The following is a 17,463-nucleotide window of genomic DNA, read 5'->3' as shown; positions in this document are numbered from 1 at the left end:
TTTAAGGTGTTCTTGCCTACCGCTGTGGCCGAGCGGTTCCAGATGCTTCAGTTTGGAGCCGCCTGACCACTACGGTCGCAGATTCGAATCCTGCCTAGGGCATGGGTGTGTATGATGTCCTTAGGTTAGTTAGGGTTTTAGTAGTTCTAAGTTCCAGGGGACTGATGACCTCAGATATGAAGTCCCATAGTGCTTAGAGCCATTTGAATCATTTTAAGGCCTTGTGCCTTTTGATTGAAACTCCTCTTGTTGCTTAATATGTCACCTCCAACCTAGTTCCATTAAAATTATATTGCTAAGGCATTCACTGGATTAGATTGAAGATTTAGAAGATATTCTAAGGTGAAACCTTCAGAACAACCTTATATTTCAATTTTTATTAAGCTTTATGTCTTGTATTTTGAATGTGGCCTTCAGCCGATCTAAAGTTAACCAAAGGAGGTCGATAAAGGTTTTGAGTGTTTTCCATTTTTGTTGGAATATTGTGTGTTGGTAAATAAAGTTTGTATGTTGAGTGCAGCTGACAGGAAGTCATGTTGGCCCCTTTCCACAACCTAATCTACTCTCTCCTGCTAGCCTAGGCATTTCAGTTTCATCACAATTCAGTATTCGGATTAATATTTTGACAGTTGGATTATTGTTCTCGCAATTATCATATTAAACAACGCTGACAACAGAAAGGCAAATTGCTACCATTATTTCGTTCAAGTTTACCAGCACAGTGAATCCTATGGAACAATGTACGAGCTGAATCACTGTGGACTACGTAACATGAAAACTTAGAAGTACGACTGAAGAAGCAAGGCTTCCTACCACTACGGTGCTTTCGGGACGGAGGAGATAAACTTCAGCATACGATCCTTGGAACCTGCGTCTAATCACGAAAAGGAAATGGAGATAGCGTAGTGCGCAGCAAGAATAACCCAGTAATTCAATACGCGACACTGAGCGGCTGTTCCACCATCACTCTCGCCACCCCCTTCCCCAACCACTTTCTGGCCGCTCGCTCCCCACTCCATCCCTCCTCCACTCCCCTCTCCCCACACCCTCCCCTTTATTCCACCACGCGGTGAAGAGGCTTTTCACTACGGGGAGAAAGGTCACCAGTTCAGCCAAAGTGAGGGAGGAGCGTATCGATTTCTTCCGGTATGGCGGTCGCCAGAGGGCCTCAGATTAATATGACATCGCGTCGTCCCGCAACGTACTGGGCTCCAGTGACTGCGCTGAGCAGTCCGAAATTCATTTCGCGAGGGATTTCTTCAATTTCGGTTGCGCCGTAAATAAACGTCTAGGTAGTGCTCGATTTCGAACACGAGTGAAATAAAGATAAATTTCCGTGATCCGAAAAGAGAAAGATGAGAGAGGATCTTAAAGTCGGCAATAACTCATGCGGGATAGTCCCAAACTGTGCGAAAGACGCTAGATTTATTGCGAACTATGCATGGGAATTACTGTTTCATTTTCAGATGGCGTGAGAGTGCGCTAAATCGTAGTTACATAGAATTTGTTGTCATTTTTAGGATTCCGTGCCCCAATGCGGAGAAACGGAATCCTTTGCTGTCCGTCTGCCTGTCTATTAAGAACCCTTCTTCTCAGGAACGAGTGGACGCCACCAGTTCAAATTAATATCATGTTTTAAGATGTATGGTCTCTTGGCGGTGTAAAAATTTTAGATGTCATTTGTGAAAATCTCACATTTACCGGTGTAAATTGGTATGCAGTTCCCCATTTCCTTTTGGGCCTTTGTCCCAATCCAACGTGGGGTCGGCCGTGTTACTATGGATTTGCCGATATTAGTGTCGGAGGGTAGCTGGATGCCATTCCTGTCGCAACCCCACCAGACCCCCTGGGACGGAATTGGTGGAATCCATCTGTCTACATCTAGTGCAAGCCATGAAATAGTGCGAACGGATTCAAATGTCTGCAAGTTGTGTAACTGAGGGGGCCGGGGGGGGGGGGGGGGGGGGAACCAGCCCGGTATTCACCTAGCGGTATGTGCAAAACCAACTAAAATCAACATCTAGGCTGACCGGCACAGCGGCCCTTGTTGTTAATCCACTGGGCGGATTTGACCGAGGGCAGGCACGCTTACCCTCGTCGGAAGCGACGCATTAGCGCTCTGAGCTGACCTGGCGTATGGTATGGAGTTAACTGCGTTTGCCAGAGGCAGTAGAGAACCTGCACATTTCCTTTCTTTTAGATACTTGTCTAGAGTTCCACACTTCGCCTTAAGCTCTGCAACAGTGAATATGAGGGTGAAAGAACGACATTACGACAACACTGCATTACAACGAAAGCAGTGCCTTACTGAGCCTTATTTTAAAATCTGAACGCCTAAAACTATTATTTATATACTTTGCTATTAGCATTCTCGTGTGGATTGATTTCAATAATTCAATACAGGTAGATATTCTAGTCAAGTCTCAAAAAGTCTGTGCCGTTAAGTGCTTTTTCTCAGAAAGTAACTGATGTGTGATTCTGCCTTTCATTATAAATAAAACGTAGTTCTTTTTCAATAACAGGGTTCAGAACTGTCTATATCTATATATGGTATTACTCTAACGCCAATGTGAATCAGATAGTGGACGGTAATCTGTATAACGTGGTTGACACACACACAGTGGTTACGGGTACTACAAGCCACACCCCAAGTTGGGAAGCGGGGCCAAATTTCTAAGAGTTTACTGTCGAGTTGAGAGCTTCACACACAAATGTTTTATTCATATCTTATAGAAACTAGCCGTACGGCAATAAACAGCCTTTTAAACACGCCGCTAACGGCAATCAAGTAATTTACAGCACTGCAACAGTTTAAAAATTTCTTTTAAGAACGGCAACCAAGTAATTTATAGCAACACTACAATTTAAAAAAAAATCTCTATTAAAAAAAGCACAGAAGCTAGTAGTACGGCAATAAAAAACCTCTCAAAACACGCCGATAACGGCGATCAAGTAATTTATAGCAATACAACAGTTTATAATATTTAAAGAACATTAGTAAACAGGCTACTAAACTAAATACAGGACTTTGTTAATAAAGTACGGTGAGGAAGTGAAGCTACCAAAACCGCCATTAAAAAAAAATGTTTCAGCAAACACACGATTAATGGCAATAAAGCAATGGAGGAATTTAAAAGGTTTTCAAACCAAAGTGTCCTGGGATATCATTAGAATATAACAGATAAGAGGGACCCGTGTGAGGCGGCCACAAATCACCCACTCAGGAATGGTCAGGCTAGGCAGAATACTGACCAATTTAAATACGTCCGTAAACACAATTGCCACTCTCAGGCTGGTCACTGTACTGACTTTCAGCCAGTGAAAACTTGTAATAAGATGGCTTAACTTGCTGAAAGAACTAGCGCTAACCTCGTGCAAGGAAACATTACACCATACAGTCCTGCATGAGCGACCACATGATGAACCAACGAGAAGCATGAACTTATTCATAACACATGACAGAATAACTGCCAAAACTACACCTCTCATCGGGCAGTAGCTAGAGGAGGAGGAAAGATCACTGTCTTCAATTACATCGGTGCTGGGGACAGGAAACCCGATCGCCTTAGGCCACAAGGAAGAAGAGTCACTGGTTACGCAAACTTATTACTTCAAGAGTAAACCTTCAACTAACTTAACTTGCAATTATGCTCTAACAGGCAGTACACGACCTCCGATGGTAAGGATCCAAAAATCCGACCGCGCACGCGTCGCCAGTGTTCCCAACACGCTCTGTCACCGGAGTTCACGTCTTCTCTGCAACGTTGACGGGTAGTGACCGCTGCTTCATGTTAGGTGTCTCCTTTTTAAACTCCAGTGTTGAAACGGAGGTCTTAAAGACGCTTGTCAACGTCCCACCAAGTGAAATGAACAGCAACTACTCGTGGGCCGATTGTGTATACAACCAACACGCGGGGAGCTCTTCCGTCAACTCAACCCGCTCGTTACACACAGCCGACATACGTCACGTGGCGACTCGGTACAACCGGCCACACTGCCCCCCCCCCCCCCCCCCCCGTGTTGTCCACCAGACTCTCTCTGAGCACAGCCCCCTACTTCAGCGCCACCACACAAAGTCACCACCGGTCAAAGATCTCACTTCCTCCACAGCAGTTTCCCGGAAGTAAAACGCAGATATCGATAGCAGAGGGAAAAAGACAACCAAGCAGCCACTTAATGACAGACAACATATCAAACAAACGTGTCAGGGGAAGGAAAGGAAAACCAATGTAATTTAAAAACAAGGTGTAGCACGAGTCGATACACGGCTCAATGGTAGAGGGTACTTCATACCAGCTAGTCATTCGTTCATATTCCGTCCTCGACTAGGACGTGGAAAAAGAATACACTCATATAAATATTATCCCTGACGACACCTGCGCACAAGACAGGAGAACTGCTACACAGCTCGCTTTAAACTCGCCAGGAGGTTCTATGACATCTTCTAACTCTCCGTCTCCGTACGCTCGGATCTCTGCCGCTGTCCATCTAATCGAAAACTCGTCGCTCGAGTCTTCTGCCGGGTACAAGCAGACTATGTCAGTGTAGGAAGGAGAGCAAACGAACGAGTTCTCAAGCGCTAACCGACCATGATGTTATCGCACCTGGCCTCGCGTGGCGGTTCTTGGAAACACGCGGTGACGTTTCGTTAAACAAATACAGCGCACTATGAAAGCTTTCAGGTTAGTTGTGTATGCACTATCAGATGGTTCGTGTCCTTGTGAAATATCGTCAGTTTTGCAATGGTGGCTGCCCACGAGAGTGGAAAACAGCGAATGATGTGATAGTGGACAGGACCTTTCATTAAAAGTTGTACAATTTTGCCAAAATGAGAAAGCAGAAACAGGTAATTACATCTCTAGAGAATGCAACCTTGTGGACGGTGAAACTGGTAGGTGAGTCATAAAGAACCGAAAAATATATTTTCAAAGACTTAAAGAAAGCAGGAGAAACAGAGGAAAAAGTGAAGACTCATAGAAAACAAAGACGCTCTAGAAAAGTAGTCTGTCTCTGTGACTTCGATACAGAATTGATATGAAAAAATGAGCAGAAGAAGGAACTCCCAAAGCTGAGACAGATGCTAATAGTTTCAAAATGTGGTATAAATTATCTTGGGGTGGGGGTGAGGGAGGGTGAAGGGATCATACACGAAAATTTTGAAAGATATTTCGTTTCAGAAAATGTAAAAATGAGAGAACCACAGAAAACAGACATTTCGATATTGTTTCAAAGAGTGCGGAATACATGAGAGCGATCAGAAATCTTGAAACAGGGGAAAAGTAAGCCAGTGGTATTCACGAACGACACGTGGGTGCGTACACCTTATATAATGAGAAAGTGCTAGCGGCATCAAGACGTTCAGATTGTTATGACTAATAGCCGTACAGGCCAAAGAACTAGTATTGTTCGCCCTGGATGAACAATGGATTTCATATCTGGAACAACGTTAATTTATGATTCAGAATCTAAAGGGCAAGATTCTCACGACGATATGAATGGGTATGGTTGTCATAAATGGTTAGAAAAAAAAACTGGTTCTTAACGTCTCAGCTGGTAGTACTGTAGTCATTCATGAGGCATCGTATTTTATTGCCCAGACAGATTCAGACCCACTATCGCTAATCGTAAGAGGACATAAATGAATGGTTCGTTCAGAATGAATTCAGTTTTGAACTAATCAACAAGACGGGAGATTTTCCGAATCGTGCATTGTGATGAACCACCGCTGTATATCAATCAGATGCAGTGTTAAAGTGTAACGAGTATGGTGTTCTGACACTCCTACCACACCACTCTGATCTCAAACCTTTGGAGATAATCTGGAAATATTTCAAAAAACGTTCTTCAGAACTAGTAGAATTAGCACTTTTTTGTGTAGACAACACTGTGATGTCCTAATTGTTTTACTTTTTTATGACAGGAATTTCATTACTGGTTTAATCTATTTACTCTGTAACGCATTACATATTATTAGTGTTTTCAAACAAAGTTATCATGATTATACTGGTTGTTTTCATTTGCATATGGATGCACTTTCTTTCCTAATCTTCCCTTTCGGAATCATGTCGGCGTCTTAAGCATTCATTCACATATGTTGCTTCTATACCATGACCACTGTTGATTGCTTGTGCAACTCGTTTCTTTCTTTCAAGATCGGGCTGTATAAAATACACAGGCACGGAGTAATGTACAACGTATTGGAAGTTTCACTTTTCTTATCGTTTAGTTCATTGCTAATTACAGTAAGGCTCTACTTTGTGTCCGTGTTTCGCTGTATATTAGCAAACGTTAACATAGTTCACCGGATATTGCTTAATAATTATGTTGCTAAAGCTTTCACGTGTACTAAATCTATGGGAAATCACTTCACGGAGGATACATAGTTGTAAGTTATAATTGTTGTACGTCTCGCTAGCAATTTAGCTTACTACACTTGGCACGTAAGTATACATGACATTGTTTTTTTTATGGTCTTCGTTATATACAGGGACATTTCTGCGCACATATTTCTTACACGTATAGGGTCTATTAGTATATTCTTTCTAGGCTGCTCTAAAACAGTGCAGTTTTACTATTCATGTTATAGCATGGCATTTATGTTTTTCTTAGCAAATTTCTGGTTTTCACAAATCTGGTATGACGTAAGATGACCTTGAACTACTCACTTGCTTCCTTCCATTCTTCGTCATGTAACCGTGAAGGTTGCTACACTACATTTGCTGGCATTATGTTATTAATGTTACGATCGGTTGGTTGCCATCATTACCGTCTTGACTGTCCCGTTTCCTTCCATTCTAGTTTCTACGTAACTCTTGAATCTGTATGAAGTAAGTATGCTGTCTCGGTATATATTTCCTGTATGTATTTCTACATGTCCTTCATACATACGTTTGTCCATCCTTACTGACACTGTCTTATTTTGTGTAATCTGCGACATACGTAATTGCATACAGGGTGAGTCACTAACTATTGCCACTCCGAAAGTATGATAGTAGGTGAAACGTTTGTGGGACTAATGTTCCATGGGACAACGAGGGCCATAATATGACGTTCGTTTTTTGTTGGTAGATGATGTCGAGTAAGAGATATGAAGGTAAATTTCGTTTCTTTAAATGGTATGCTGTAATTTGGTATTTACTTTCTGTTAGTGGCTAATGAGACGAATCCAATGTTGTGTAACGGTAAGGTCTTTGAAGGTCAACTAAGGTCGAAATGGTGGCATGAACGGCCATTAACAGAACGTGTTCGAAGTGATGACCACTGGTATCAATGCAGTGCTACAATCTTCTTATAATAGATTGAGTCGTATCCCTTATCCCATCGGCACTTATCGAAGCACATGCTCTGACAATCCTCTCTCGTATATCGTGCAAATAGTAAATATCCGCCGAATACGTCGTATCCATCTAACGTTCCTCCGACATGTAAACACCATTCGACGGTTTCGCAGTACAACACTAATAGGAACGGTAAGACTAGTATCGTCGAATAAAGTGAATGTGAATGGCGTATTCCTTCGAAGAACAAGTCGATATGCTTCTCATTTACGGATAATTCCAACGAAATTCAGTGAGAGATAGAGACTTATACGCTGAATTATGTCCTCAACGTACTCACCCTACACATCTTGAATTTTTAAATACGTGTATGATACCAGAATGAGATTTTCACTCTGCAGCGGAGTGTGCGCTGATATGAAACTTCCTGGCAGATTAAAACTGTGTGCCCGACCGAGACTCGAACTCGGGACCTTTGCCTTTCGCGGGCAAGTGCTCTACCAACTGAGCTACCGAAGCACGACTCACGTCCGGTACCCACAGCTTTACTTCTGCCAGTATCCGTCTCCTACCTTCCAAACTTTACAGAAGCTCTTCTGCGAACCTTGCAGAACTAGCACTCCTGAAAGAAAGGATACTGCGGAGACATGGCTTAGCCACAGCCTGGGGGATGTTTCCAGAATGAGATTTTCACTCTGCAGCGGAGTGTGCGCTGATATGAAACTTCCTGGCAGATTAAAACTGTGTGCCCGACCGAGACTCGAACTCGGGACCTTTGCCTTTCGCGGGCAAGTGCTCTACCAACTGAGCTACCGAAGCACGACTCACGTCCGGTACCCACAGCTTTACTTCTGCCAGTATCCGTCTCCTACCTTCCAAACTTTACAGAAGCTCTTCTGCGAACCTTGCAGAACTAGCACTCCTGAAAGAAAGGATACTGCGGAGACATGGCTTAGCCACAGCCTGGGGGATGTTTCCAGAATGAGATTTTCACTCTGCAGCGGAGTGTGCGCTGATATGAAACTTCCTGGCAGATTAAAACTGTGTGCCCGACCGAGACTCGAACTCGGGACCTTTGCCTTTCGCGGGCAAGTGCTCTACCAACTGAGCTACCGAAGCACGACTCACGTCCGGTACCCACAGCTTTACTTCTGCCAGTATCCGTCTCCTACCTTCCAAACTTTACAGAAGCTCTTCTGCGAAACTTGCAGAACTAGCACTCCTGAAAGAAAGGATACTGCGGAGACATGGCTTAGCCACAGCCTGGGGATGTTTCCAGAATGAGATTTTCACTCTGCAGCGGAGTGTGCGCTGATATGAAACTTCCTGGCAGATTAAAACTGTGTGCCCGACCGAGACTCGAACTCGGGACCTTTGCCTTTCGCGGGCAAGTGCTCTACCAACTGAGCTACCGAAGCACGACTCACGTCCGGTACCCACAGCTTTACTTCTGCCAGTATCCGTCTCCTACCTTCCAAACTTTACAGAAGCTCTTCTGCGAACCTTGCAGAACTAGCACTCCTGGAAACATCCCCCAGGCTGTGGCTAAGCCATGTCTCCGCAGTATCCTTTCTTTCAGGAGTGCTAGTTCTGCAAGGTTCGCAGAAGAGCTTCTGTAAAGTTTGGAAGGTAGGAGACGGATACTGGCAGAAGTAAAGCTGTGGGTACCGGACGTGAGTCGTGCTTCGGTAGCTCAGTTGGTAGAGCACTTGCCCGCGAAAGGCAAAGGTCCCGAGTTCGAGTCTCGGTCGGGCACACAGTTTTAATCTGCCAGGAAGTTTCATATCAGCGCACACTCCGCTGCAGAGTGAAAATCTCATTCTGGAAACATCCCCCAGGCTGTGGCTAAGCCATGTCTCCGCAGTATCCTTTCTTTCAGGAGTGCTAGTTCTGCAAGGTTCGCAGAAGAGCTTCTGTAAAGTTTGGAAGGTAGGAGACGGATACTGGCAGAAGTAAAGCTGTGGGTACCGGACGTGAGTCGTGCTTCGGTAGCTCAGTTGGTAGAGCACTTGCCCGCGAAAGGCAAAGGTCCCGAGTTCGAGTCTCGGTCGGGCACACAGTTTTAATCTGCCAGGAAGTTTCATATCAGCGCACACTCCGCTGCAGAGTGAAAATCTCATTCTGGAAACATCCCCCAGGCTGTGGCTAAGCCATGTCTCCGCAGTATCCTTTCTTTCAGGAGTGCTAGTTCTGCAAGGTTCGCAGAAGAGCTTCTGTAAAGTTTGGAAGGTAGGAGACGGATACTGGCAGAAGTAAAGCTGTGGGTACCGGACGTGAGTCGTGCTTCGATAGCTCAGTTGGTAGAGCACTTGCCCGCGAAAGGCAAAGGTCCCGAGTTCGAGTCTCGGTCGGGCACACAGTTTTAATCTGCCAGGAAGTTTCATATCAGCGCACACTCCGCTGCAGAGTGAAAATCTCATTCTGGAAACATCCCCCAGGCTGTGGCTAAGCCATGTCTCCGCAGTATCCTTTCTTTCAGGAGTGCTAGTTCTGCAAGTTTCGCAGAAGAGCTTCTGTAAAGTTTGGAAGGTAGGAGACGGATACTGGCAGAAGTAAAGCTGTGGGTACCGGACGTGAGTCGTGCTTCGGTAGCTCAGTTGGTAGAGCACTTGCCCGCGAAAGGCAAAGGTCCCGAGTTCGAGTCTCGGTCGGGCACACAGTTTTAATCTGCCAGGAAGTTTCATATCAGCGCACACTCCGCTGCAGAGTGAAAATCTCATTCTGGAAACATCCCCCAGGCTGTGGCTAAGCCATGTCTCCGCAGTATCCTTTCTTTCAGGAGTGCTAGTTCTGCAAGGTTCGCAGAAGAGCTTCTGTAAAGTTTGGAAGGTAGGAGACGGATACTGGCAGAAGTAAAGCTGTGGGTACCGGACGTGAGTCGTGCTTCGGTAGCTCAGTTGGTAGAGCACTTGCCCGCGAAAGGCAAAGGTCCCGAGTTCGAGTCTCGGTCGGGCACACAGTTTTAATCTGCCAGGAAGTTTCACGTGTATGATAGATTGAGAACAACTGTATCTTTAACTCATCGGAAACATTCACGACAAAGGAGAGGTACTAAGGAGGAAACAGAAATTGATACTCTTGCCAATGTGGTTGGAGATACTTGTGTTCGTATCAAATCGCAAGGAAATCTGGTATGAGCCAGAGTAGTGTTGTTCATTTTCTGCATCGCCATTAATATCATCCTTACCATATCAGAATCCATCAAGAATTAACTGGTACGGATTTTATGTGTGGCATTGAAATCTGCCGATGGGCTCAACTTCACTTTTAGAGGGATGACACATTTATTAATTTTATATTATTTACTGACGAGGCTACATTCAAGAACCATGCAATGATAATTTGCATAACATGCATTATTCAAAAAATGGTTCAAATGGCTCTGAGCTCTATGGGACTCAATTGCTGTGGTCATCAGTCCCATAGAACTTAGAACTACTTAAACCTAACTAACCTAAGGACATCACACACATCCATGCCCGAGGCAGGATTCGAACCTGCGACCGTAGCAGTCGCACGGTTCCGGGCTGCGCGCCTAGAACCGCGAGACCACCGCGGCCGGCCCAACATGCATTATTGGGTAACTGAAAACCACGTTGGCTGCTGCAATTTGCGCGCCAAAAACGGTGCTCAGTGAATGTATGTTATGGGATTCTGGAGGACAGAATTATAGACCCGTATTTCATCTAAGGAAATCTTAATAGTAGGAAGTACACCATATTACTCCAAGAAACATTAGGTCTGTAATTGGAGGAAATACCTTTAGGAACAAGAATGTGGTATCCACACGATGGGTTTTGGCACATTTTTGGCTGATGGCTAGAAATGAGTTGCAGAGACAGTTCCCAAATCGTTTGAATGGATGCGGAGGAGATACGTCGTGGCCGGCTCGTTCGTCAGACTTGACGCATCTGGAGATTTTCTTATGGCGATTCTTAAAAGATATTGTTTATAAAGACGTTACATCTACCCCTGTAGATATTCGAGAGAGAGTTGTCACAGCATGTGCTTCGATAAATGCCTACGTGATAAGGAATACCATTCAATCCATGATAATAAGATTGCAGCACACCTTCTGTAAATGGACGTTCATGCCACCTCTGTGACCTTCTTTGACCTACTGTTACACATTATTGGATTTGTCTCGATAACCGCTATCAGACAGTAGGTACCAAACTATAGCATCCAACTTAAAAAAAGTTGACTTCCATATCTCTGACGCGACCTCACCTAGCAACAAAAAACCAACGGCATATTTTGGCTCCTTTGTCCCATGCAATTTTTGTCCCACAAACGTATGACTTCCTATCATACTTTCGAAGTTATTGTAGGTGGCAATAGTTAGTGACTCACCCTGTATATCTGGTTCTGTACCACATTTATGGATACTCACGCCGAACATTTGCTCTCATATTTTTATATGCCCCTCCCCACGATCTAGTATTTACTACAAGACAAGTGGATTTGTCCTTTATTGTAGCTCCACTTTGCCAGTGTGTTTTTTTCTAGTCGTGGGTCACACTATCCTCTGTCTCATCCTGTATGTGACCTAAGTGCCGCATGGAGTTATGTGTGTTTGGTTTTTGGATTCTGATATACTGTATATGAGTTGCAGTTCTTTTTCTTAGACTTACGTCTTACTTTACAGTTTACTGTATCACCTAGCCACAAATCTGCCTACCAGCCGACTTCCCATTTTATAATGTTGCTTACGACCTTTTCCATCTGATATTTTAACACTTGGTACATAGTGTTAATTCGTTATGGTATATTACATCAGCTTCACAGTTTAGTTCATTAAAATTTCTGCTATTAAATAGAAGGCACATAACGAATCTTTGATTTTTAAATTATATTGACATAAATTAAATTCTCGTTTTCTTAGTTATTTATAAGTGATACACCATGAAACAGGTAGTTAATGTGGGGCTGACCTCCAACAACGGTTTTACATAATGAGATTTTACTCTGCAGCGAAGTGTGCGCTGATATGAAATTTCCAGTTAGATTAAAACTTTGTGCCGGACCTAGACTCTAACTCGGGACCTTTTCGCGGGCAAGCGCTCTACCATCTCAGCTACCCAAGGACGACTCACTCAGCTGTTTCCACAGCCTTACTTCTGACAGTACCTCATGTCCTACCTTCCAAATTACACAGAAGGTCTCCTGGAAATCTTGCGGAACTAGCACTCCTTGAAGAAAGAATATTGCGGAGACGTGGCATAGCCACCGTCTTGGGGATGTTTCCAGAATGAGATTTCCATTCTACAACGTAATGTGCGCTGATATGAAATTTCGCTACAGAGTGAAAATATCATTCTGGGAACTTCCCCAGGCTGTGGCTAAGCCATGTCTCCGCAATATTTTTATTCCATGGGTGCTAGTTCTGCTATAGTCACAGGAGAGCTTCTGTGAAGTTCGGAAGGTAGGAGACGAGGTACTGGTAGAAGTGAAGCTGTGCAGACAGGGGACTGAGTAATGCTTGGGTAGCTCAGATGCCGGCACAACAGCTCACCGTGTTTGGTCAGAGGGCTGGTAGCTGAGTGTAAGAAAAACCTGAACGGATGTCATGTGACGTCCGCCCAGACCAAACGCAACGAACAATACGGAAAAAAAGAAAAGATGGTACAGCACTTTTCCGCGAAAGGTGAAGGTCCCAAGTTCGAGTCCCGGTACGGCACAAAGTTTTCATCTGCCAGGAATTTTCAATGGCTTTACATTTTACTGTTACATGATAACACGGAAATGAAGACTTACCATGTACTCATCAGTATATAACTGTGACTTCTTTGCATCAGTTGGTTCACGGGAACTGAGATCACCATTAAATACTGGTCATCATCAGTGTTCTGCCAAAAGGCAGGTTTTCACGTGATAGTTCTCTAGTCTTCTGCCATCCTCTTCAGGTCTGCATAATTTCCTCTTCCCTTTTTGTCGGCTATCATCTTGTATTTCCTTCTTCCTCTCAGTCTTCTCCCACATACCAATCCTTCCAAAGCATCTCCTAGCAAGCACTCCCTTTTCAATGAATGTCCCAACCAGTTCTTTTTCCTTTCTGTTACAGCAGACATCCTCTCTCACCAACCCTTTCCAATACTCTTTCATTACTCACTCTTTCCATCCAGCTTATTCTCTCCCTTCTCCTCCACCTCCACATCTCAACTGCTTCTAACCTTTTTTCATCCTCTCATCTCAGCGTCCATGTTTGTACCACATATAGTACCACTCTCCTTACAAAACATTTGCCAAATCTTTTCCTTAGTCTTTTATCTAATTTGCCACATAAGAGTCTAATCTTCCTGTTGAATGCCTCTTTCGCTATGGCAATTCGAGTTTTCACTTCCTGGTGACATCTCAAGTCTTAATTTTATTGTGCTTCCAAGGTATTTAAATGCACTTACTTGGCAAATGGTAAATTGTCCTATTTTAACATTGGACAGTCTGCGTCTTGTACTGATGACAATACTCTTTGTTTTTGCTATGTTTATTTGCATCCCATATTCCACACAAGCCTCATTCAGATCTTCGAGCATGTTATTCACTGTCCGCTCACTTTCTGCCACTAATACCATGACATCAGCAAATCTTATACATTCTATTCTCTTTCCACCAATACATATTCATCTTTTCCAATCTAAGCTTTTCACAATAATCTCTGCAAGATATACGTTAAACAACATAGGGGAAAGGCAACAACCTTGTCCAACACCTCTTCCAATGTCGCTTCCTTCTGAACTTTCGTTTCCAGTCCTTATTCTTATTTACTGGTGTAAATATAGATTCTGTATCAGTCGTCTCGCTTTCCAATCTACTCCTTTCCTCTACAAGATATCTATCAGCTTGTTCCACGGAACTCTGTAAAAAGGCTTTTCTAAGTCTATAAAAACAGTAAAGATTTCTCTACCTTTCTCCATATATCTTTCCCCTTTAGTTTGTAACAGGCCAATAGCATCTCTCGTTCAATTTCCTCCTCCTCCGTTGCAATGACTCTATCCAACTTGCCACATAGACTTCTATTCAACACTCTCATCAAGACTTCATCTGCATGAGAAATTAGACTAATGGTCCGGTGCTGTTGACATTTTTTAGTGTTTCTCGTTTTCTCTATTGGTATCATAGCAAGGAAGTCCTCAGGCCATTCTACTTTGTCACATATCTCGTTACAGAAGTGGACTATTTCTTTTCTTGCCTTGTTTTCCAGACTCTTCAACAGTATTGCTGGCGAATTATCAATTCCACATGCCTTCCTATTCTTCATCTCCTTTAGCGCCTTTTTCTACTTTTGCTTCCAAGATGGTAAATCCCTTTACATCTTCCAGCACATATTGATCAACTTTAATTTCGCTTTGCATTTCATCCCCCTTATACAGACATCAGTATGTTCCTGCCACCTGTTCAAAACCTCCTGTAGTTCTTCTGCAAGAGTACCATCCGTTCTTTCTATTTCCATGTTATTCCTCTTTCTTTTACGTTCAAAAACTATCTCACTAGCCAGTCGATAAATTACTTCATACTTTCCCTTTTTCTGTATTTTCTCTATTTCTTCGCATTTCTGTTTCTTTTGCTTCTTCAGTTTCCTGTAACTCTTTCTGCCTTCTTCAGTTTCTACACTTTTCCACTTTCTCCCCTCTTCCACCTTTTTCAACATGTTTCCTGTTATCCATTCTTTCCTGGTGCTTTGGGATACTCTAATTCCTAGTACTTATTTGACAGAATCTATGAGTCCTTCCCTCATGTTTATCCATTTGACATTAACACTTTTATCCACACTACCTCTTTCTCATTTTTCCATACATCTGTTCTCCAAATCTGATGCCTTTCCTACCTCTTTGAGTCTTTCTGTGTTTAGTCTGTCGTTTGCTTTACCTCTCCAGAATCTTTTAACTTCACTTGTATTTCTCCCGTTACTGGATTGTGGTCCGAATTTATATCCGCTCCTGGATAAGCTTTAGCATTTTTCAAACAGTTCCTGGGCCTTTTTCTTGTATCAGGATGCAGTTCAACTGATATCTTTCTCTATTCAAATTTGATATCCATGTGTAACGTCTCCTATTGTGGTGTTCTAATAATGTGTTATCCACTGCTAATGAATTTTCTTTACAGAAACTAATTAGTCGTTCACCTATCTCATTTCTTATTCCTAATCCAAGTTTTCCTAATTCATCTTCGTCTCTTCCTTCGCCCTCCTCTGCATTCCATTCCTCCATGATGATAACGCAGGCATTTCTATTTTCTTTCTCGATGAGTTCTTGTATTTTCACATAATATTCTTTCAGTTTCTCATCTCTATGCTGGCTGGTTGGCGTATATACCTGTATTGATACCAAATCTTTTGAACTAAGCTTCAGTCGTAACATCATAAGTCTTCCATCAATGTATTGTACCTTCATTACCTTATATTTCAACTTTTGCCATATCAATATTCCTACTCCGTTTTCACCACTCTTGATTTCCTCTGAGTAAAAGAGCTTATAATCTCCACTTTCCGTCTCCCCACCTCAATTCACACAAACCGAGGGCATCTAATCTGTTTCTTTTCATCTCCTGTTTTGCATTCTCTAGCTTTCCTGGCTGCAGTAGTGTCCTCTCATTCCTTGTTCCAATCCCTATCTTTCTTCCCTTCACTGTCCCTTTCTTGCTTTCAAATACGTCTACTCTCAATGTGTTCCCTTCCCGTACATCCGAATGAGGAAAAGTTTTAACTCCGGAATCTCTCACATGGAGAGACATGCCATGTACTGGTTAGGAATATAATGTGGTACTCGTAGTTTCCCGTTACTTTCCCAATAGGCAGTAGGACGCCCAGCCTGAAGTGAGCCACTCACCATGAGTCAGATGCTGTCTGCAGCCGCCCCTCTGGGGTTCAGTCGCTACTTGTACTATGTTGTACCCAAAGAAAATAAGTGCCTATTCCGCTAGCTCCGCCGTACCGAAGTCCATCGTCTCCGCCTTCGCTGCCGTAGAGGTCTTCACCATATCGCTGGCAAGGGCCCTCACGAGGTCCTATCACCCAGGCCAGGTGAATCAAGGTTTTTTAACGAGGTGTTACTCGTCCCCCTCCCCTTCCTCCTTCCTCAATCGGGCTTGGGACCGGCTATGGCGGAGTTTCAATACTGGTTGTCACCATTAAATACTGGTTGTTTCTCAGTATATGACATCCTATTATATGGAATATATATTTTGTTTACAAGTTTATATTCAAACAGCTAAAACTGTTCTCTCATGTTAGTCAGTAAATTTATCATTGATTTTGATGTGCTACGCTGTACAATTTGGTTTTTGTTTAATGTTTACTACATATTATCACTGAATGTCATTAATTTCGTAGTTTATATTCACGCAATGTTCAGCTGTTCTCTCGTTTCATTCCTTAATTTGTGTTTATCGATGATATCACTAACTGTTCAATTTCCTTTGAGTTATACTGTATTTAACGCTGTACGTAATTAATTTTACACCGTGCCGTCTAGGGTGTAGGGGATACTATTATATTGTCTTCATACAGCCTCGTGAAGGCGGAGAAGTGAAACCCCGAAACTGGCCGCATAAATAAAATATAATTGCAAATGCAGACTGCTGAAGTTGTTTTTGATTTGACATTATAACACTTGTTATACGCCAATTTTCCCTAAACACCGAACATCAAGTCCTGTCACAGGAAAAGCCACGTATAACACTAGCCTGTCGTGACACAAGCTAATGTTACCCTCTGAGAGGATTTGAAAATTTTGACGGCGTGTTTTCTTAGTGAAAGAAAGTAGCGGAATGTAATTTTGATTAATTAATAGTAATTAATTAATAGAAAAATTAATAGAAAAATTAAACAGGCTTTAACTTTGGTGTTAATGAAAGTAGTGAATTCATATACGAATGAAAAATCGAACGGTTGCCAGCCCATGTAGACACATTAATTTGATAATGTATGTACAACAAAATTGAATATTAATTGTTGAAGTGACTTTCATTTAGTTTCCCTTTGCATAGCACATAGGATACAAACGGACACAGGGGAATCTAACCTGTGGGTAGCAGTAGTTACCATTACTGCACGTACTAGTTACCATAGAAAGCAAAATTTGTACCAAACTCACACTAATAAAAGCTACAATCACGATATGCGACTCACTACAGAGAAGTTACTGCAGGAAGCACTTAACTGAAGTTGGACATGGAGGGGCTTTAACTT

The 17,463-nt window shown here is 42.9% G+C and overlaps 1 non-coding gene across 1 annotated transcript; it reads left to right on the top strand.

Annotated features, from left to right (window-relative positions):
- Positions 1-9,558: 9,558 nt before the first annotated feature.
- Positions 9,559-9,633, top strand: Trnas-cga (transfer RNA serine (anticodon CGA)). The gene has a single exon. It is a non-coding gene; the product is annotated as a tRNA-Ser (tRNA).
- The last annotated feature ends 7,830 nt before the right edge of the window (positions 9,634-17,463 follow it).

The sequence above is a fragment of the Schistocerca gregaria genome, chromosome 8, assembly GCF_023897955.1.
Source record: "Schistocerca gregaria isolate iqSchGreg1 chromosome 8, iqSchGreg1.2, whole genome shotgun sequence".
NCBI lineage: Eukaryota > Metazoa > Arthropoda > Insecta > Orthoptera > Acrididae > Schistocerca > Schistocerca gregaria.
The sequence above is the reverse complement of the archived record's forward strand: the minus strand, read 5'-3'. Positions and strand labels throughout refer to the sequence as shown.